This window comes from Zonotrichia albicollis, unplaced genomic scaffold (genome assembly GCF_047830755.1).
Source record: "Zonotrichia albicollis isolate bZonAlb1 unplaced genomic scaffold, bZonAlb1.hap1 Scaffold_257, whole genome shotgun sequence".
NCBI classification, from domain to species: Eukaryota; Metazoa; Chordata; class Aves; order Passeriformes; family Passerellidae; genus Zonotrichia; species Zonotrichia albicollis.
The window spans coordinates 5,288,616-5,311,224 of NW_027428429.1; the positions used below are offsets into that span (position 1 = coordinate 5,288,616).

Here is a 22,609-nt window from a genome sequence, read left to right on the forward strand (position 1 = left end):
AAGAAATTCTGATTTCTTAGGTGTTTAAGCTAAAAGTCTTTCCCGTGTCAGTGGATGTGGGCTTCAAGTGATGTAGTTTTTTCTTTACATCTTTTCATTGATTTAATGTAGTTTTACAGTATCCTTTAATGTAATTTTATAAGTATCCTTTATTTAAATTCATGCATTCAGTATAGAAGCTAAGCACTGGTTTGTGTATTATTACTGATATTGACAGAGCTCTGGAAGTTTTTTTTTCTAGCAGAAATGTCAAAAAAATAAAGTACTACATTAATTAAATAGCAGATTTGTCAGAGCAATTTACCACTGAAGCTTTGTAACAGGAATTGCAAATTATTAAGGTGATTTTGAGGTTAAATCTTGATGAAAATAGAAGTAGAAAAAGAGTAGAAACACTTAGAATCTGCATTTGTGTTGTAGCTAGAATTCCTATTTGTTTGTTATCAGCATTGGTGAAAAATGTTGATGTTGTAATGAAGCCATAACTTATAAGGAATCAGCACTTTCATTTTTTGTTCAACATGTAATATTTGTTCACAGATTTTGCACCATTTTTGAGCAACTCAAGTAAGTGAGGAGACAGTTGTTTAAGCTAACTTTGAAGAATAGGAACACTTGAGAGCTCCATACTAACATTGATTAATCCAGTGTTTTGCTACACATGTATATAGAAGTTAATTGTAAAAAAAAAAATGATAATTTGACAATGTTATTAATCTGATGGTAATTATACATGACTCTAGTAATTCAAAAATGTCCTTGTCTTCATGAAAACCTACCCATTTGAGGAGTCATGGGAAGGGAGAGTGAAATAACCTTCTTATATAAATTATTGAAAGATATAATCTCCGATTTTTTACCGCAACCACCAACACCCCAAAACCATTCTTGTTCTAGCCTTTTTTTTTAATTGTCTGCACATGGCTTTTTGTTGTAGCAAAACTCTGGAATCAACATAATGTAACAACTGTTTTCCTAGCACACAGACTAACATTCAGGTGATGGTTTCTTCTGAATAGACAGCCACAGTTCTATAGCACCAATAGAGGCTCCATTGGCTGCTTAGCATTTCCATTCTCCAGATTTGCCCTCTTCTCTAGATTTAGATATGCCTAGGGGTAGAAATGAGCCTTAGCAATTACCATTGCAGTGCAAAAAGTATTCAACAATACTTAAGTACTGATCTGCTGGGATAAATGTTCAGACAATGGATAGAATTAAATTAGTTTTTTATATACTCTGTCTTCCTGTAAGGTGTGTGTTTTATCAGAGTTGATGTATAAAAGTAGCATTCATGTGTTAAAATCTGGGTGCTTTTTTCCTATGTTTGTTGTTAATGCACACATTAGAAAAAGGAGATTTGATGTGTATGACATATAGGGGTTTGTTAAAGTTCTGCTTTTCAGGTTTAGAAAAACTATTTTTGCTTGAATCTAGGCAAAAGAAATTTCAAGGTGTAGTTGCTAGTCTGTATTAGTTCTGTTCATGACTGTAAAAATAAGTTATTAAAAGTAATTGTAATTTTTCATATTAATAAATGTTAGCTCAGAAATTCTTTTTGTTGCTCAATACACAAGGAAAAAAATTGAATTCACTTTTAATTACTCCTTTTATGCTGAAACATATAAAAAGTTAATCCTGATTTTCTTCTGTAGAGATGGTAAAGGTTCTTAAGCAGGGTATCTGTAACAGTGGTGTAAACCACTAAAACAAGATCAGTAACAAACTTTTGCAGGGGCAGTTATTAAAGGAAAGAATGTTGCTTTTAAGAGCATTTACTATTTAAAATCGATTATGATAGTGTATATGTAAGATTAAGAAGGTTGATCATTTGATGAATTAACATAGAGAGTATCTGCTTTTATTTGAAAGTGAGTTTCTCTCTAGAGTCTGAAATATGGGGAACTCAAAAAGTCCAAAAATGCATGTGGAAAATATTTACCAAAAATATATATGAAACTTGAACAAATTTCATGTAACTTTCTCCTTTAGAAGTTTAGTCAGCTGATCTTAATGGTTGGAAATTAAAAATTCCTTGAAAAAAGAAAGCAGCCAGAAGTTACTTCTAATGCCAGATTTTGACTTATAGAAATCTAAGCAGAAAATTGTTTGGTGGCAGCTTTGTAATAAGCAGTATTTATTGTCAACATTTCTATTAACAAATTAGTAATTTCTAACAGTATTATACATCCTTTTGTGTCGACTGTCAAACATCAAGTGATGCTTTTGTATGTTTGCAACTGAAAATGCTTCTGTGCGCTGTGATCTTTTTTTACAAAAAAATGGACTGAACTAAAGCAATTACTGATAAATGTTTCTGGTTGGTAAGAAATTTTACATGGCAAGTTTTACCTTAAATATTGATTAAAAGCAGAATATGTTATTTTATTTACTTAGTTTTGTTTAAATTTGCCATTGGGCAACATGTACAGGAGTTAACATGAGCCATTTCTGACCAGTGTTTTAGCTGTTGCAATTAACAGAATGCACATTATATGAGATGGAAATACTTTCTAGGTTTGCTGAGACTTCAGATGACCTTGAGAGATAATCTCTTGGGTTTTGGGGGAGGGTTTGTTTTCTTGTTTGTTTTGTTTGTTTGTTTGTTTGTTTTTTAATGTGCTGATTAATAAAGGAAGTAATATGGCTTTCTTGTTTTCTAATTGCTTTGTTCACTTATTTTTGGGGGGATGTTTTGAATGATAGCACAACAGAACCCCGCAGCCCAGCTCCCGGGCAGACAACAAGAGATTGAAATAAACAGGCAGCAGCGCTACTTCCGCATTCCCTTCATCCGCCCCGTGGACCAGTACAAGGACCCCCAGAACAAGAAGAAGGGCTGGTGGTACGCACACTTCGATGGGCCCTGGATTGCTCGGCAAATGGAGCTTCACCCTGACAAGGCACCCATTCTGCTTGTAGCAGGTTGGTGTTGAAACTTGGAGAAGGTTCAGAGTTGATATCAAACTTCAGAAAAAGAGGATGAAGTTCCAAGTTCCCCACCTTCCTTCCTCCCTGCCTTCCTTCCTCCCTGCCTTCCTTCCCTCCCTCCCTTTCTCTGTTCTTTCTTATCTGGGCAGAATTTGAGGATTTGGGACTGCTGCTGATGGTGGCCAAATGTTTCAGAATATCACTGGGACATGTAACTGGTCCTATGTTTTACTTCTACACGTACTTCAATTTGGGAAGCCATAGACAGTGGGAAATCAAATGGAAAGAGTTGTATTATTACAAACCCTCAGACTATTCATTGAACTGGAGACAGTGTGAAGATAAAACATCACAATTTATCTGGGAAAGGTCTACTCATTATTATACTGTTTTTAAGTTAGCTGTAAAGAATTACAAGCAGTTTGTATCAAAACAATTTGTGCATATGTTACATTGTCTGTCTAATAGCAAGGCTAATAGCAAGCTGATGCTTTTACCCTATTTATGCTACTTAGTATGGGAAAAGAGCTTTTTAATCTTAAAAATTTAGAATAAATGTTGCAATGGATAGGTAGAGATTTATCTGGTAGTGAAATGTATCCTCCTTTTCTGGAGGGTAAGGAACAGGGGAGAAAACACTGGAGAAATGCTGCTTACGCTTCTGTGTTTTGAGATTTTGTATTTAACTTAGAGACTGAGGAAAGGCCATAGCCAATTTGTTTCACTACAGGATTATGCTTTACTGGCAACAAAAGTTTGTTTTCTGCAAATTATTTTAAGTAGAATTCCTTATACCAGCTGTTGCTGTTCAGTGCCAAAGCCCATAGCTAAAAGTAGCAGTGCTGTCGTTGAGTACCTGTTAAAAATAAGATTACGATTTAGTTTGTGAGCTACATATATAATTTCATTGGATTGCCTACGTTGGTCCCACTGTTGGTTTTGTGTGGTAGGCTGACAGATTAGCTACTTGATCCAAAGTCTGGAATTCTTAGTTGCTTTAACCATAAGTAAAGCAGTTCACTATAAAGTGGCCTGAAACTGAAGGTATATGTAATCCAAATGTGGTTGTCATCCTGTAATGGGTTTCAGAAGAATGTATCGAGATGATGATCTTTCGGCTTCTTCCCTTTATTCCTTTTTGCTTGCTGTTTAAGCACAGCTTTGTCAATTGCAGCATGTGATATTAGTTTATTCTCATACTGTTTTAGTGTTCTCTGTGTAACAAAAAACCAGGAAACTGAAAAATGCCTGTATCTGAGGACTTCCTCGTAAGCTCTGAAGTCTACCAGCAAACCAGATCTACAGAGAGGAAATGTAATTAACAAAGATCTAATTTTTATTGATGGGATCTTTCAATGATGTAAAATATGTTTTCTTTTTCCCTTTACCATTTCAGGTAAGGATGACATGGATATGTGTGAGCTTAACCTTGAAGAGACTGGCTTAACCCGAAAGCGAGGTGCTGAAATTTTACCGAGGCAGTTTGAAGAGATTTGGGAACGCTGTGGAGGCATCCAGTATCTGCAAAACGCAATTGCAAGCAGACAAGCTCGCCCCACCTACGCTACGGCGATGCTGCAGAACCTGTTGAAATAAGCGGGCAGGAGCGTTCGCGATGAGAACCTGGCCCGCGATACAAAGGGAAGAGTTCCTCTGTGCTACAGAGGGCCTAAACGTTCTGTAATCAGAGTAGAGATGTTTAATATAAAGTGAACAGATTTTATTAATCATGTGGTTTGTTAATTTGTACTTCATGATGTTTAATCTGTGTAGTGAACTTTACTAGGTATGAGGACCCTGAAGAAACTTCAGGCAGTGTAGTTTGCTGCATTTTGTTTTTATGTTGCATTTTCTTTAACAGTTTCTGTTATAACTCTTAATACTTTCAAGCAATCTGTCTGTACTTGGGTACATATTGCAAAGAACTGCACTGCAACCAGCTTTTTATAAGATTCCTTCTTTAAAACACTGAGTAGCTGGCTTCAAGTGGTGGCCTAGTAAAGAGAATATGCTATTTCTAATAACTGGAATTGTGAGGCCTTAGCTTTGACTTCTGTTATGGAGAAGTTGGAGTATACTTTTATATAATCTGAGACATTTTATGTCCTGATTTGCAAACTGGTTAGTGTCTGTATTTAATGATTTTTGTTTTTCCAGAACCTGATGGGAAATCCTCCTAAACTTGAGACCTATAAACCCCTATTAAATTCATTCTCTGTCTTGGTTTAAGAGAAACAGTTTTCTGTATGTTCCAAGAAAAGCATTCATATACTTCAAAATAGTATAATATTGGAGGTCCTCAAAGAATGTACTGCTCTTTAGGGCTTATACCACTTTTCTTGTAGATTTTTTTTCTCTCTTTTTAGTACAAATCTGCTTTGGACTTTATTTTTCTGATGACATTTCTATTAGCGATTCTTGGACAGTTTGTTTAGCCAGGTAGTGTAATTGCAACATATTACGCAAAATTGTCCAACCTTTGTATCTGAAGGTATATAAGATTAAGGATAGCACTAAGGGAAATATGTTCAGCTTTTTGCTGGCAGTATAACTGAACTGAGTATTGAGGCCTGAGCCTCAGAAATCCTCTTTATTTTAACTGTAACAAGATATACAAGGTCTGTAACTTTTGTTAGACTGTATAAAAAATTGGTCCAACAACATAATGCATCTTAATAATATGTGCTGATGGAATAGATACAATTTTTAGTGTACTGAAATATCATAGTGACTTGGATGCTGAGCTATATATTAATCTCCTCTATCAAGTTTCATAGCTTGTAGCAGTTCCCTTATGAAACTGTTTGTTTGGGGAGTTTTTGTGGGTGAGAATCATTAATTTCATGCAGTTTTAAGAAGCATCTCTTTCATTTAAGTGAATGTTGCTTTACCTTGCTAGCCATTATTTCAACAAATTAAACATGACCATTTATTATCTCTCTTAATAGAAATCCAAAATATAAGTAGCTTGATGTCCAATTCATAGCTTGATTTAAAAATGAATTTTTGCCCTTTTTAATTGACAGTTTGCTTACAGTATGAAATAATTTCCACACTCCTTACTGAGCATGAAACCTCCTGGAAACTTTCATTTTTAAAAGGCATAAATATACTGAATTTTCAAGAGGGTGATTCTGTAGCACAGAGAAAGGGCCTTGCTGACCTTAGACTATGGTTGCGTGCCACAGTCTGCTTGTTGTTATAAACACACTCCTCATGGGAATAATGTGGAGATATTGAAGTGGTATTTAACTTTCTACACACCCACTGCATCAGGGAATCTCAGCTTCTGCTGCAGACCCACTCTACTTCCTGGTCATGTGATTGCAAATGAGAAAATTGTTTTCATTTTACCTAAATTCTTCACTGAAACAGTCATTTTTGGCTGGAAGAGGAAAGAAGGGCATCAGACTACTGGCTGGGAAGTTGTGTGCAAACCTGTACAGTGTTGCGTGAGTTTAAAGGTGCAGCTTATGAAATTTAGATTACTGGTTTAATGTGTTACTGCATTGGAACCAAAATGTGACAGCTTCCAGTCCCCAAACACTTAACACTGCAAGAAGCTGTGCTCACTCATGCGATCCAAGGAAGAAAAATCACTGACCTGACCTGTGTGTGTTTCTGTCAGGTTTAGCTGCTTGAACTAACACATTCCATCTCACTGTGTGTATCTTTAAAAATCCATGGATCTTATGAGACTGAATATTGTAAGCAAAGAACCTCAAATGCTTACATGTCTTAGGTATGTACACATATATGTGCTTAAATATTTTAGCATGTATGTGTGTAAATATACCTGCAGAGAACTTTAAATAAAATTTACTGCATGTTTCCACTCTCTTCATTTAGTTATGTCAGGATTTCCTTGATTGGCATTTGAAAGAAATTTTTTTCATCAGAATGGGTGTATGGAAATTTTTCTTTACTAAATGACTAACAAATATGAGCTATCATGAAAATAAAATGGACTTTGAAATAGTGGAAGAGGGTCTGGTGGCTGGACATCTTAAATGAGATGTTCCCCCCTCCCAGCATTGCTCCAGAAGTGTGCCTGAGGGAAGCAGAGCATGCATTCCAGAAATCGGGGTATTCTACTTTGCACAGTAGCAGACTGCTTTTTTTTTCCCTTTTTTCACTCCACGCCAAAAGCAGCTTCTGCTTTTAGTTTTACTTATCCTTTTGTGAAACATAATTAATTTTCAGTTAGTTTCAGATTATTTTATTTTTTTTACATGTCTGGTAATATTTAACTGCCTACCAATTGTTTCCATGGTCCTTTGTAATGTGTCAGATAATTATAGTTGGTTGATTTGGAGAGGAAATATAAAAGGAGGAGAGAGGGTTGATATTTAGGACTGTAGTATGACCTGATGCCTATCTGATTTATAATTATAGAGAAAATTATAGAGGTTTTGAAAGCACATTGACTTGGTTCTCTGCATGTTTCATTAAAAAAAAATTCTTCCTGCCTGTCAGTGAAGCTGTCCATTATAGTTGAGATCCACAAAACAAAGAACAGGAAGAGAAGCACAACATTAAGCTGCATTCCTGACTAGGTGACCCAGGAATATGCATTTTCTTGAGAATGTTATTCTGAAGATCCTAAGGTCATTCAATACTTGTCTTTTATCCACTGATAAGATTGTGTTTTTTTTACCTAGTTGAATCCTCTGGGTTTTTCTTCAAATATCTTTATTTAAAGTATTTAAATGACCTCTTAATACTGTACTGAAAATTAAAAATAAAAAATAAACACATTCCATGTTGAAATCTTACTTGTATCTTCTTACTGTTTTGTCTTTGAAGAGTTGAAGTATAAGGGTTAATTAAGTTATGAGAAAGGCAAAAATATTCCTTTGCTGGTAATGTCTGCTGTTTTTCCATGTGATATTTTTGGTGCTTAAGCCTACTTTTTAAAGCTTTATTCTAGTAAAGATTTTATCTTTACTTTCTAACTACATACAGCAGGTATGATGTAGGCCATATAGGTCCCTGGGGAGCCTTGCTAAGGAATGGCACTGGGGGCTCCTTCATGCTCCCTGCAGGGACTGCAAGTTTTTCAAAGGACTTTGGGTTTGGCTTTTGCCTTGGAGTCTCTGAGAGGTTTGTGCAATAATAAAAAAAAAATCATGGCCTACAATTATCTGCTGTAATTAGTCCCTGGAGAGGCTTTGTCAGTAACAACACTCAGTGGGGCTCATTAATACTTTCACAGTATAGGAAAAGCCTCCTTTTTGTTCTTAAAATGCAGCTCTGGGGCAGCAAGAAATTAAGAAGGCAAAGTAGGGAAATTTCCAGTCATAGGTGATGAAAGGGTCATTGTATAGGATTTTCTTTTTCTGGAATGGCTTTACCAATTTAAAGTATTCTTTATTTAGAATTTATTCTTTAAAGCTCTCTAAAGAGATGGGAAGTATGGACAGTGTTATTGTGTCAACAGGAGCAGCAGGGCTTGGAGTCTGATGGGTTTATGGTTCTAGGGAGCTGGAAGGAAAATTTCTTGTTCCCTTTGGAGTTTGACAAAATTTATTCTATGCAATACTTGGCTACATATGTCTACAAAATTCCCTGGAATCTGTTCTCTAAGGGAGCTGAAGGGGAAGTGTGTGGTGTTTGTCTGCCCTGTCATCATTTTGTCTCTTCTATAAGGAAAGGATGTGATTTCTGATATCATGGTAATGAGCAGTGTGACTGGAAAGCAAATTTGGCTTCTGTATTTGATTGATGTCCTCTGCTCTTATTAAGGGATGGAGGTGATGTAGGACTGTGCTGGGATAGAATGGTGAAGGGCTTAACTGACAATCCTGCCCTTTCCAGAGATATTCCTGAGAGTTCTACCACTTTAACTGGCTGCTGGTCAAGAGGAGTCTGTGTTCCTGACAAAAGCTTTATAGGTTTTCTTTAATGTGTAGTTGGCTTATTGAAAGATGACATTTTATTTTTATTTTGTACTAATGTTATAGTTGAATAACTTACAAGTAACTTAAGGATTCTCTTGCCATCCCTAACAGCCCTGAGTTGGGAGTCTAATTTGGATTTTCTACACAGAGCAAAGTAAGATTTCCATTGCTGCACCATAGTAAAATAAATTAAATACTTCACTAAAACTGAGGTGTCCTGAAGTGGTGTCACCATCGTTGCTGCTGCTTCTCTGCTGGTGTTGGTGCTTCCAGCCTCAGTAAGGCTCTCTGGTCCTCTGCACAAACCCATGGAATTTATACCCAGCAGGGTTTTGCAGTCCAAATGGAGGAGTTCCCACTTGTTTATTCCTGTTCTTTAAGAAATAGAGTATTCAGGAACTAATAAGCAGGTGAGGTAAAGCTGAGAGTAATAAGCAGCAGTGTGCTTGAGAGATGTCCCCAGAGAGCCTTTGTACCTGGACAGGCTGTCCTTGGAAGTGGAAAACTTCCAGACAGATATCCCCTGTCCCAGGTGTATATGGAATTATGGCTCAGTCCCTCTCTGCCTTGTTCCTAAACTAAACCAGACTGCAGGAAGCATTATTTTATTACTATTTCTTTTGCTGTAAACCACAGTTAAGGCCTGGAAAGTGTGAAGAAAAATGTTTTTCCTGCAAGACTGTTACTGCTTAGTCTCAAAAGAAATGCACTCTAGTACTGAAATTCCTAATCCCCCCCTTTTTGGGATAGGGGTTCCTGCCTGGCCTTGTCCTGGGAGGTTCTCAGTGAGCCCACAGAAGGGTAATTGGTGAGCAAACATTACACTCAGCACTGTTTGCTTCTCCTGTCCCAGCCAGCTGCTGTAGGATGGCTGAGCCTGGAGGTGAGACACTGCTCACATCCAAGGGCTCAGATTATTGTGTGGGAACAGCAGAGACAAAAGATCCTGGTGCTTAGAGGTACGCTAAATATATTTTTTTATTAAATAAAAAAAAATCATTGCTGCCTTAAAAATAAGTGACTTTTGAGTTTAATATGGATTTTCATAATTTCAGTTTTCAGTTCTTCAATGAGTACTTCCAATTATTTTACACATTTATTTATTCCTGCATAGTAAACATGCCAGCAAACCTGTGTTATAAATCCCCTAGTGAAATGTTAATTTGCTTCATTTTCCCTCTTCAGGTGCTGACTACAGTTTACATTTTGTCATTAATGCACTGAACAGGAGTTCCTGTAACTTTCTGAAACTCAAAATGTTAAAATTAAGCACCAACACCAAATTGCCACTTGCTGCCTCTTTAGGATTCCTGCTTGTCCTCCCCAAATGTTGGAAGAAGCAACTGAATTTTTTTAGTAGCTTCTTGTGAATTTACTTGCTTTAATTGACATGCAATCACTTCACTGAAAAAGTGGAGACCTTGGATTACTGGTACATTGGGAAATCTGGAAGCTGTTCATTGTCCAAGATGCCATTTCCTGGAGCTGGCTGGATATCAGAGCTGTGATGCTGATGTAGCCAAAATAAGAGGGGCTGTGGAAGGAGCTGCCCACTGAGGAGGCTCTGTGATTCATTTCTGTGTGAGTTCAGAATCTTCCTGTGCTCAAACTGCTGAGCTTGGGAGTTCTCTGCTGTCATTTGTCTTTGTTTTAATGGGATTAAGTAATTATGTGTGCATTTTCTTTCAACTAACCAGCCTGATAAAAGCAGGCACAACTGAAGAGCCCATAAATTGTCAGCTCTTCTGTTCCAGCAGAAGCGCTTTGATGGCTCTGCAGATTTTATGTCTTGGTGCATATATTTAGCTGCCCTGCTAAGGTGACTGAGACTAGAGAGCAGTTTATGTAATCGATGAGCTGAGGGTCTCCCCTGGGGAACGTGCCTGGGGGAAAGTGGATCTCAGCTCCAGGGCAGTTCCAAAGAAGAAATCCCTGGCCCTTCCAAGCAGAAAGAGAAGCTGTTCTTCCAAACACTGGATTAACTTCATTGGAACTAATCATGTTTGGTATTGATATTTTGACTGTATCAGTCTCGGGTTCAAATTTTGGTGCTGCTCTGCAAAACCTCTGCCTGTGTCCTGCAGCTGTTAGGACTCAGTAGTTTTTTGTAAGTTTGACATCCATCTGATTTTTCAGGTAGGAACTGCTCACTGTATCGTGGCATCTGCAACCCTTTGTGTTTAATGAATTCATCAGGTGTTTGCTATGTGATATCATCAAACCACTTAATTCTTTTCAGAACTTCATTCTTTCTGCATGGCATGTTTATGCATTCAATTTTATCTTTACTATTAATTCAAATTAAGTCTTGGTTTGAGAGTTTATGTAATCACTTTAATGAAGTGGCTGTGCCTGCTCACTGCTTCTTGTTTATTTTAAATATTGGTCTGGGGAAGTAAAGGTTTTAATGTATTCCAAGTTATAACCAGCAGTAACTATGCAATAGTCCTCTATTAATTCACTTTTAAGAGCTCTGCATATAAGATGACTTTTACGCTATTGTGCTGTCTCATAATTTCCTGTGAGAACAGGCTGCTGTTAATTTGTTTTCTTGTTAGTCCATATGTGTCAGAGGCAAAATTTGTCATTCCTCTTCTGGCTTGAAGTTGTGCTGTCAGCAGATCCACTTCTTTTCTGGAGTTTCCCTATTACACTTAACAGTGCAGTTTCTGCATTTTTGGGCTTGTGGCCACTTAATCCCAGGTATCAATTTAAATTAACATGTTAGGATGAGGATTTACTGCATCCTAAAAATTACTTTTCTTGTCACTTATACAGTTTGTTAAAAGCTTTCTGTGGTTACTTTGCACATGTTAAGTGGTCTTGGTTTAAGAACAGTGACTTGTGATGGAAATCCACAACTTCCCAGTGCCTGTGGGGCCAGTAATCAGTCCAGCCCCCTTGTTTGCCTGTCTTACACATGGAACTGTTGGTGTCCTGGCTTCCTCCTGCAGTGGACAAGTTCTGTGGGAATGCTGAACTCTCAGATCCTTACACCCTCCTTTCCTGGCTGTTTGCAGAGGTTTGCAAACCACACCAGTGGCTGCTCTTGCTTTGGGATCTGGAGCTGCAGATCTGACTGGAACCAGGAACTGGGACCTGCCTCAGCCAAAGCTTTTGTGTTCAGCTTTCCCCCCCGGCCACCCGCTCTAAGCTGTGAAGTTATCCAGGATGTGTGTGCAGGATGTGGGATGGAGGAGGAGGAGGGAGCCCTGGTGTCAGTGCTGTGCTGAACAAGCAGGCAATGCAAATGTGAATGGAAGGGAAGGTTGGTTATTGCTCCACCTTGTCTCTGTTTTCTGGGAGCTGGGCAAATTGGGAAAAGGAGACAGAGCTGGTGTGGAGCTGTTTTAAACCAGCAGATACCCAGTTTCCCCTCCCCTTGCTCACACTACTCCCAGCTAAGTCTTTCTGCTAATCTTCATGTGATTAAGAATGTTGGATGGTGACACAAAGAACTCTACAAAGTAATGCTTAAGGATATCCCGCTGTGTGCATTTGATGCCACATCTGGGATGAGATTATAAATAAATAAATGAAAAGGAAAAAGAACAAAAGAAAATACAACCCTGAAATCCCATGAACTGTAACTTTTTAAAGCCTTTGAATATACAGTGCTTGAGGAAAATGGAAGAAGATATTTTGGACAAATATATTAGAAAAGAATACAGAATGCATTTGGAGTACAAAGACTCCCAGAGTTTTATTGGCTGTGGTTGTTGTCAGTGTTAACAAAACACAGTCAGCATGGCCCCAGTCTGTCACTGTGACATGTTGAGCATTTGCAGATGTAAATCCCCATCATATGTCAGAAACATGACATCTTGCAATCAAATAAAAACACACAGAAACTTGGGATTCACAGAACTTTCTGCCATGTACCATAACTCTGGCCATAGCTTCTGTTCAGCATCACAGCTGCCCAGTGGATAAAGGGAATTTTCAAAACCATATGTGCTGTGAAAATGAGGCTGTTTATGTAATGATAGTTTATTTAATGGGAGCTTTGCAAAGAATTGACTGTGCTGTGCAGTGTCCAAGAGGGTGAGACATAAAGGAAGTGCCAGGCACAGCCATCATAACCTAAAATCCCATCATGAGACTTTTGTGGAAGTGGATTGAGTTTTTCAGAGGTCAGTATTTCATTGCTGCCAAAAGAACCCATTTTGTACATCCCAGAAGGGGCAGAGCAGTGAGAATTGGTGATTGCCCAGCATTAATTGTTCCTCAGTACCAGTGTGATAGTTGGGTTTGTCACTCACCTGCTGGGGTGCATTGCATGGGTGGCATTAGGCCCTGGTGCTTATTCCCCTCAGGAGGCACCATTTGTTGTGACAGCAGGTATTTGTGTCACATGCCCTGCTTTGGGTGTGTGAGGGTTGTGTTGCACCCTGACCCTGGTGTGCAGGCACAGCAACGTGTTCAGCACGTGTGGCTGAGCTGAGCTGGTTGTAGCCGAATTCCTCCTCTGCAGGGCTGGGGGCAGCTGCCAAATGGCTGCAAATCACCCCTAAATGCTGAGAGTCCCTGGGTTTCAGCTTTGAGGTTTTCATGGCTTTGAGGTTTGAAGAGCTGGAGGTGTGTGGGTTCTAACTGGATGCACATTTCCTTGGATTCCATGGATTTCCTACTCTGAACAGCAGTGGTTCTGTGAAGGACTGCCTGTGCTCCTGGCCCATCCATTAAGCTAGACCATCAACCACCCTTCTCTCTCCGAGTTACTAAATATTTTAACATTTCATCAATATTTATTAAATAAAAAACGACTAGCACTATGGAATCCAAATATAAAGGGGCTTTTTTGGCTGTTATCTGGAATAGAGTTGGGAAAAGATAAGTAGCCTTTACTGCCTCTTGGATTCCTTTCTGATTTAGCCTTGTAGGAAACGTGGTCATGCTTGGCTTTGTGTTGTTCTGGTTTAAAACTAAACCACCGGATTCTCTGATTTACATAGCAGAAATGATTTAGCTATTATTCTATTTACATTACTATTTCCCTGTGTATTTGTTAGGCAAATGAATTCCTTGTTAAATGGCTGGGAAGAGGATTTCGAAAAACTGGGATTAGTTCCTTTCTTTTGGAAGAAATAGTTAACAAATAGGAAAATGCTCGTGGAGAGCCGAGTTTCTGGCAAGCCCCGGCGGTACAGAGTGTACTGAGCTGGAAATGTTGCCGAGTTAGCACAAACTGTCTGATATAAAAAGCACGTTTTTGTTATAAACACTGCCTGCTCAATAGAGTTGTTGGTCTTACAGAACAGCTTTAAACAGGGACTGTTGCTTTTGAGTAATATTAAATATTTGTCTTCTGGTGAATGTTTTCTTAGGAAAAATCACTGTAGATAGCAAACAAACCAATTCTTTTATTATCCAGTATAAGTGCATTTGAACTTCCTTGTTTTTATCTTGACTGTTTCACTTGAATTTATATGTTTTTGGAGAGGTTATTTTTCACTTGAAAAAGTTTTGGGTTATTTTTCTTCAAAAAAAAAAACGTATTTGTACAGGTGTCTTCAGATTTCAAAACAGGCTTTGTTCTTTCTGAGCTTTGTCTTGTTTTTCTGGCTTTGTACTGACACTTTGTGGCTGTTTCTGTGGTGTTTCAAATGACAGGAGTCACAACAGCAATGGAAAATAGCAACTTAAATAAACATTTTCAGGAAGTATAAAGCAGGGTGAGTGTGGAAACCTTCCCCAGCTCAAAGTCTGTACAAATGTTTTCTACAGCTCTGCCCTGGGAGTAGATTTATAGGAGGGAGATATGAGGCTTTTAGATTTATTTTCTGTGGCTTTTTTTCAGTAGTAAATGCTGTGAACAAGATGTCTCTAGACACTGTATTTTGTGAACAATCTGGTGGGTATTAACTTATAATAAGCATCAAACTTTCTTTTTACTGTACAGGGTGATTGCTGTATTCTCAATTCTAGGCTGTGTCACCATTCCTCACTTGATCCTGCAGTGTATAAATTACTTTTTCCCAGCTGTCTCTGTATATGCAATCAAGAGTGTGATGCCATCCTTTTTCTTTCTTTTCTTTGTTTTGTGTGGTAGTACACAGTAAGAACAGGATGGAAAAACAAGATAATTTTGGAGCCAAGTTCCTTTTTTTTTTTTTTAGTTATGAGAGCTGGTTTAGAGTCAGAGATGATAATTTCTATCTGTGTGAAGATTTGTGGCTGTGTTGGAAGAAGAGCACAACACATTAATTGAACTTCTCTTTAACATTCCTCCCCAATATCCCATCCATCCCTGCCCTCTGGCAGTGGGAAGTGGCTCCCTGTGCCCTGGCCCTCCAGGCCCTTCTTTCATTTAGGACATTTCTGAGTGTCCACTTGGAAGAAACTTTGTGGAGGGTAAAAAAGCACTGAGGAGCAGCTTTGGGTTTAGATCATAACTGAGCAACGTGTTTATCCTCTCCTTAACAACAAGGCAAATCTAATTACTTAATGCTTAACCAACGAATCAAAGCAAACCTTAATCCATGCCTTTTCTTTTGTGCAAATTAAGTGGGCATGTCATTATTTAAATATCCCACAAGATTCTGGAAAATTTGATTAAACCTGCTAAGAAAACCTTGTGAAATACAGGAGAGGTGAAGGAAGAATTACACTGCAATTGAGCATAAATAATTATTTTTATCAAATAGCATTGCTCAGTAATGATGTGTGTGATTATATTTCTTTTCTTCGTTGCTTGTTTTGTTGAGGTTTGTGTTTTTACTTCTGTAAGTGTCAGTCTCCTGCTGTCTGTTCGGGGGAGGTGCTGTGCAGTCAAATACTTTTTGAGTAAGGAAAAAAGGAACTTGTTTATTGCTGATAATCCAGCCAGACATCAAGGGAAGAAAATATCAAAGGGAAACTTATTAGTAGTCAGCCAATTTTGTTTGGAAATGAAAGATTTGGAAATTGCAGGCCAGTCTGAAAGGAAGCTGGAAAGCTGTTGTTCTCCCTGCAAAACATGGCCTTTTTCACTTGAAATGTGCATTTTGAGAGCCCCTGGCTGTTTGTCCTTGCACACTCGCCCTCTGTGGATTCCTGTGCCTTGCCACTGGGTAAATGATTAGCAATGGGAAAATGTTCACAAGAAATACTTTGGAATGTTAATTGTAAATCTAATTATTTCCTTCTAAAATGAACCTGAAGCAAATTTCTAGTAACTGTTATTAGGAGGAAAGAGAGGTGGGAGTATAAAGTGGCTGAAACTTGGGGTAGTTGAAAGGGGATCTGGTGATTTGGGCAGAAAGGAGACTTTCCACTGCAATTTCTAAGACATTTTGAAGGATAATTGAAAGGGAGATTTTGTTTCAGAATACTCCATAGCTTTATTTTAACTGTGTTCCATGGAGTCACACAATCATTTAGGTTGAAAAAGACTTTTGAGATCAGGATATTTTGCAGCTTATAATGGAGCAGCTCATGGGATCAGGTTGTGAAGCTGATGCATTTCTCCTCAGAAATAGTTTTAATTAAACTGTTCGAATTTTAGATCAAAAAATTTATTTGGAAAACTGAAGGAAATGCAGTTTTGGCTTCCTGTGTTTGACTGGGGGATGTGTGGGCAGCTCTTGTGTCAATCAGTGCTCATTTAGTGTGGGAGTACAGGTGGGTCAGAACTCACCTCCTCTGACACCCAGTTAAAAACCCAACACACAGAAAGCTCACAACACCCTTATCCCCCCAACAGCTCACACCTGATTTGAAGTTTTCAGCTCCTCTCTTTTTAAATTTAATTTTAAAATTGAAATATCTTGGAATTTATTGGCCAGTGTAATATTATTTCAGCAGAAAAGTGCAAGAAAAGAGTCCCAAAAGAACTCAGGCAAACTTTAAAGTTAGCAACAAAACTGAAAAATAAAAACTTCAAGCAATGCTTGCTACAAATTCTCTTGTTTTGCTACTAGTAATTTAGAGACTCATTTGCTGTTTTCTAAAATACAGGAGAAACTACACAAGTAAGGGCTTGGCAAAACAGAAGTTCTTCCAAAGCATAAACAGTTGTGTGTTTGTATCCCTGTGTGTCTGCAAAACTGGGAAGTCAGGATCATCCTTCCTGTTTCAAGTGGGATGTAAAACTCACCCTGAATTTTTAGTGAATATCTGGAACTCTGTGCGTGTTGAAGGTGGATGTAAGAAATGCTGATGATCATGGGGAGGAATAAAGTTGTTCTAAACTGGGTTAGAAATTACTCCTTCCCACCCCCTTTTGGTGTTTGATATAAAAAAGAATCTGGTAGAAGATCTCTTTGCTCATTCTGCCCCAACAAACCACAAGAAGAGAAGCTGTTTTTAACTAGATGACATACTTAGTAGTTGCCTTGCCAAAAAAACTTTTTCCTTTCAAACTGGAAATAGTTTTTTGTTCTGAAATAATGATCTTTATTATCTGCATCACTTTTTTTTTTTTCCTCTGAAGCTGGTCCCTTCTTCGTGGAAGTTTATTTTTGTAAGGCTTTTCCAGATTTAGGAACTGCATTTGGTGACTCATAGGATTTTTTTTCCTTTGCTTTCTGCCAGGTAGGAGCAGCTGTGTACTTGGTAATTAGCTTACTCTGCCTTTGCTTAACCACTGTGCTCTCACTGTATTCTGGCTGAGGGGGAAAATGCTGCATTTTTCTCCTGTTTGTTTTTTGTGTTCAGTCTACAAAAGCCAGTTTCACCAAGCCCTTGAAACAGTCAGAATATTTAAACAGATCATTGAAGTAAAAGGAGGGCTGGAGAACTGCTGTAAATAATTCTTTTTTTTCCCCCCCCTCTGTGTTCACTTTCTCTGAACATGGTCATTCTGGACAGTATTGTAAGAGCACAGAGGCAACAAAAAGCAGATGGTTACTATAGTTTCAGTGAATGGAGCCAGTTTTACTTGGCTGAAGGTATTTTCTAATTTCTGTCCTCTTGCCTAACATTCATGAAAGGCCCTTCTGAGCGCATTGAAGTCCTGACTGTTTTCATATAACATTTGATCTCTTTTACCTATAAAAGCACAAGGACCATCTCTGATGTTTTTAAGTACATCCTTATGCCCAGGGTTTTATTGCCACTGTGGTTGACTCACATCTGTGGAGGAGCACAGCCACTTTCCTTATGCCTTGTCCAGAGGAGCTGTGGCTGCCCCTGGATCCCTGGCAGTGCCCAAGGCCGGGCTGGATGGGGCTTGGAGCAGCCTGGGATAGTGGAAGGTGTCCCTGACATGGCAGGGGGTGGCACTGGAGGGGCTTTAAGGTCCCCCCAACCCAGTCCATGGTTCTGGAATTCAGTGACAAGCACCTGTAACCATGGGCAGAGTTGGGTACACTTAAAATTCAGGAAAAAAAGAGCAGCCACAGCTTCCTTGTACCCAGCTAGGGCTGTGCTATGGGAAATTAATTGGGATTGCAGAGGAAGTGATTAGATGACATTTTCAGGAAGCTGCAGTATGTCTGTGGTCATCTAGTAGATGATGATGAGGATGAAGCTGTGTTATGATTAAATAGACACTTGAAAATGTGAAAGTTTGCTGTTGTTTCATTAAATGAGCATCTGCTGCAGCCTTGTTATTTTAAAGCTCATTTTACAGTGCTTACATCTGAATTTTTATTGTGAATTGCATAAAGCAAACTTTTCTCCTTGTCTAAATGCGGCTTCTTATGTTGTGAGATTGTAATGGCCTTTGTGTGAAACTTGCTGTGTCCTGCCCTAAAGCTTTGTCAGGTCTGTGACAGCCGATTTGGTAGCTGTGAATAGCAGTGAACCCAGCTGAAATTCCTGTCACTTGAGGGGCTCAGGAGGAAGAATACTCAGCAACAGCCTCCCCTCCACCAGGATGAAGGATCTGCACAAATGTCTGCCAAGGAGAAATTGCAAGAGATGGCATTTGCAGTATCTGCAACATTTTATTTTGCTTGGTGTTTAATATTGAAGCCTGAAATGGGTAGAAGAGGTTTTGCAGAGCACAAGGGCTGACAGCAGCATCCCCAGGTGGGTCTGTGCATTTTGTCACTGCCAGATGCACATGGATGTGCTTTGTTCCTGTTCCTGGTGTTGTGGAGCAGAGTTTGACAGAAGTTATCTATTTTAGTGTGTGCACACAAGTGCAGATACCAGTGTTCAGGCAGAGGGCTGAAAATTACAGCTTAAATCTTTGATTTAAATTCCATGGAAGTTTCATGAAACTTGCATGACTTTCTGAGAGCACAATTGCAAAACACTCAAAAAACAAAGTCCAAGACAAGTTTTTTGCTTAGGTTTGTTCAGTTCTTCTTTCCACACCCCCTGTGCTTGTTCTGAACCTGCCGTCAGGAGTTTGGCATCAGGGGAGACAAAGGTGGTATTTTACAAGGTCTCTGACTCTAAGGAGATGTGGCCAGTGGGGCTTTGGGGTTTGTTGTGTTTGTTTTCTTTTTTCTTTTCCCAACCCTTATCTCCCAGCTGCCTGATGGCAGGAATTTACTGCAGAGCTCTGACCTCTGCCCTGCTGGCCCAGGCACAACCTGGAGTAACACTTTAAACCCTGAGTGGCTCTGTAGTAGTTGGCAGACTTGTGGAAAAGGATTTTTGTTCAGAAGTCATGCCAAAAAATATTTTTCAACTTTAAAAAAAACCATTTGTTATAAATTCAGGTGTTTTAATCAGAATTGGTGTTTACCATGGCATCACTGCAGTGATTCCTCTCTGCAATTGCTGAGGTTTCAGCTCATGGCTTGAGTTCTTAAGCCATGGGGAAGCAGAAACCCTTTGGCTGATATTTTGTAATTACTTTAGTAGCTGAGGAGTATTTGTATGTATCCACACAAATATATATATTTAATATATAAGAAAAGCAGCATTTGGTTGGAGTACTAAGCATCTGTTGTGCTTCAAATTCAATTAGCAACTCAACATCTTCATAAAAATACCCAGCACTGTTCACAGTTAATGAGTATTTAATTTTATTAAGGTGCACACTTGGGGTGTGTGTGGGCATGTGAATCCAGAAAATACTTGGAGTTTGCTAATTGTACACTACTCATACTGTATTAAAAATCAGATTTTAGTATTGCTCTGCACTGTGCATTGTGACTTTGGCATTTCTCAGGTGTTCATTTTGGCAGTATTGCTGTTTTCTGATCATTTTTTCAGTATTTGAATTGGCATGTAGAACTGAGTGAAGTAAACAATCCCAACTATTTTAAATTACAGTTATGATTTGTTTTTTAAGATTGGATGAAAATCAGCTTAAACCTCCTTTGTGCCAACACTGGAATAGCAAGTAAGAAAAGAATTACCATTTAAAAAACAGTGACTGTGAAGAATCTGCAAGTGAATTGTTTTGATTAATTGGTACCACCTTGAGCTGATGGGACTTTATATTAAAATTTATTCCTTACTTTAGGGAACAGATTTTTCCTTGATAGGTGTTATTGTGACTGTAATAGTGTTTTTGCTTTAGAAAATCGTCAGTTTTGTTGTCTTGCATGCTCTCTGTAATATGCCAGCATAATTTGGCATGAATCCACCTGGATTTTTTTCTTATTTGATTGCTCTGTGAGAAAAGACAGAACAACTGTGTCATGGTTTGAGCTTGGCACAGAGCCAGTGCCCCTATGAAAATGCTTCACCCTGGTGTCTGCTGTGAGATGTGACCAGGAATAAGCAAAACAGGCTCCAACTTAAACATAAAGAACACTTTATTACCTAAAACTACAGGAAAAATAGGGAAAGACTATAAGGAAAAAGAAAGAAAATTGAAAACCTTACAACAAAAAAACCACTTTTCCTCCTCCCCACTCCCTGACTTTCCCAATCCAATACATTCTCTCAAAAACACCAACTGCCCAGCCCGGCACGACACTTTAGTATACTCAAACTGCAGTTCATGAAGAAGAAAGGAGTCCTTCTTGTTCCATAGGCTTCTGGAAACACACTGAAACCTCGGATGCTTCCTTGTCACTTCGGCACCGCCCGGGGGAAAAAAAAGTCCTTTTGCCGCTTGTGACATGTTCCTTCCATGCCCAGTGCTCTCACCACCGAGACATGGCCAGAGCTGCTTTTAGGGTGGTCTTTCAAGGATGCCTTGTCTCACTCCAAAAAGGCACAGTCTCTGCTTTTGGGACAACTGTCCCCCCCATATTTTTCCAACCCCCTGGGGCCGGGGGGTCCTCACGAATGAACCCTCCTGGTTTTGAGGCACTGCCTCCCCCTAAATGCAGTCTGTGTCACAGGAACAACTGAGTCCATGGCTGCAAGAAAAAGTCCAGCCAAAAGGCCACTCCAAATCATCTCTCCCCATCCAATCATCTCCACAATCTCCGGGCCAAAGTCCTTATCTCATCTCATCTCTCATCTCCCTTCTTATTCAGCTTCGAGGAGGATTAGCATTTTCTGCAAGGCCCCAATCATGCAAGAAAGGGTTAAAAGTTTTCAGTCTCTGTCTGTCCTGGGACGAGATGATACTCCCACACGTGCTGCTGCTGCGGCCGGCCGGGCTCCCTCCCCCCTTCTCCTCCTGGCTGGCTGCCATCACATTTGGTGCCGCCGGCTCTCTCTCTCTCTCTCCTGGGGGGGGGGGGGGGGGGCTGGCTGCCCGATTGTTTCGATGTCTCTTGGGGCTCCCCCACCCTTCCATCCTTGAAAGCCCCCTCAACCCCCACCTCTGTCCAGGCCCCAAGCCTCCCGCATGGCGGCCCCTCCCCCGCCCAGCAGCAGCGAGCCGGGCGGGGGAAGAGATCTGACCTCTTCGCCCGACGATGTCCAAAAGAGGAAGTGCCAGGGCAGTGCCTTGCTTTTAACCCCTGTGTATTCTCGGAGGTGTGTCCAAACCCCACTGGCCACACCAGGTGTCAGTATGAAACCCAAAACCTTCATTGGTTTGACCACAGCTTCCCAGAATTCCCACTCCTTCCTGGTCAAACCATGACAAACTGGAATGGTGAAAAACATAGGAGAGATGATGTGAGCTGGGAGCTGGAGCAGGACAGGCAGAGCCTGTGAGGTTGATGGCTCCTCAGAGAGTCCCTGGTGATAAAAGGTTTGGAGGAGTGGCTGATCCCCTGAGGGCTGTGCCCCCTTCAGAGGGACCAGCACAGCCGGGGGGAGATGGGCACAGAGGAACCTTTGGAAATGCCACAAAGGCAAATGCAGGTCCTGCCCCAGCAGAGGCTGGGGTGACCTGTGGGAATCAGCTCTGTGGAGAAGGACTGGGGTGCTGGGTGTATGTGAATACATGGGGTGGAATTTTAGAAATCAGGTGTCCTGTTGGAGACTGAAGGCTTTGGTGAGCCACAAAGACACCAGAACAGTTGCAGCTATAAAAGCCAACAGAGAACAAATATTTTTGGTATAGAGAATGAGTGTTGAAGTCAAAGGCAGGATAGGAAATAATGTGAATTAGGGAACAGAGATGACCCTAGTGCTTTGTAGGTCTAAACCTACTCAGAGTTCAATTGTTGTCTTGAATTTTCCACCCACACCTTCCCCTATCTAAAAATTTGGCTTTAATAAATGCAGTTTATACCTCTGGCTAGAAGCCAGGTGGACACTTCTGAGAGAAACTGGTGCCAGGACAGGAAGATCCCACAAAGGGTTGCTATTTCCAGTTAAAAGGTTGGTTGGACTCAAACACTGAGGAGGCTTTACGCAATCTGTGGGGAGGGAAACGAATGATTCAACAGTGTTTCCAGTTAAGAAAGTTATTAACTATTCCTGGCCTTGTCCCTTCATCTTCAGGGAGCAGCTGTTCAAATCCAACCAGGCAAAACTTGAGCAGCTTATCTAAACCAGGTGGCATGAAAGGAACTTCGGTGTGCAGAAGAAAATAAGTTTTG

General features: G+C 39.7%; 1 long non-coding RNA gene across 1 annotated transcript in view; it reads left to right on the forward strand.

Annotated features, from left to right (window-relative positions):
* Window positions 1-10,115: 10,115 nt before the first annotated feature.
* LOC141727935 (uncharacterized) overlaps window positions 10,116-22,609 on the forward strand; it is a 77,778-nt gene continuing 65,284 nt past the window's right edge. Inside the window, exon 1 of the long non-coding RNA XR_012578712.1 lies at window positions 10,116-10,650. This is a non-coding gene — a long non-coding RNA (uncharacterized LOC141727935). The remainder of the gene's footprint in view (window positions 10,651-22,609) is intronic.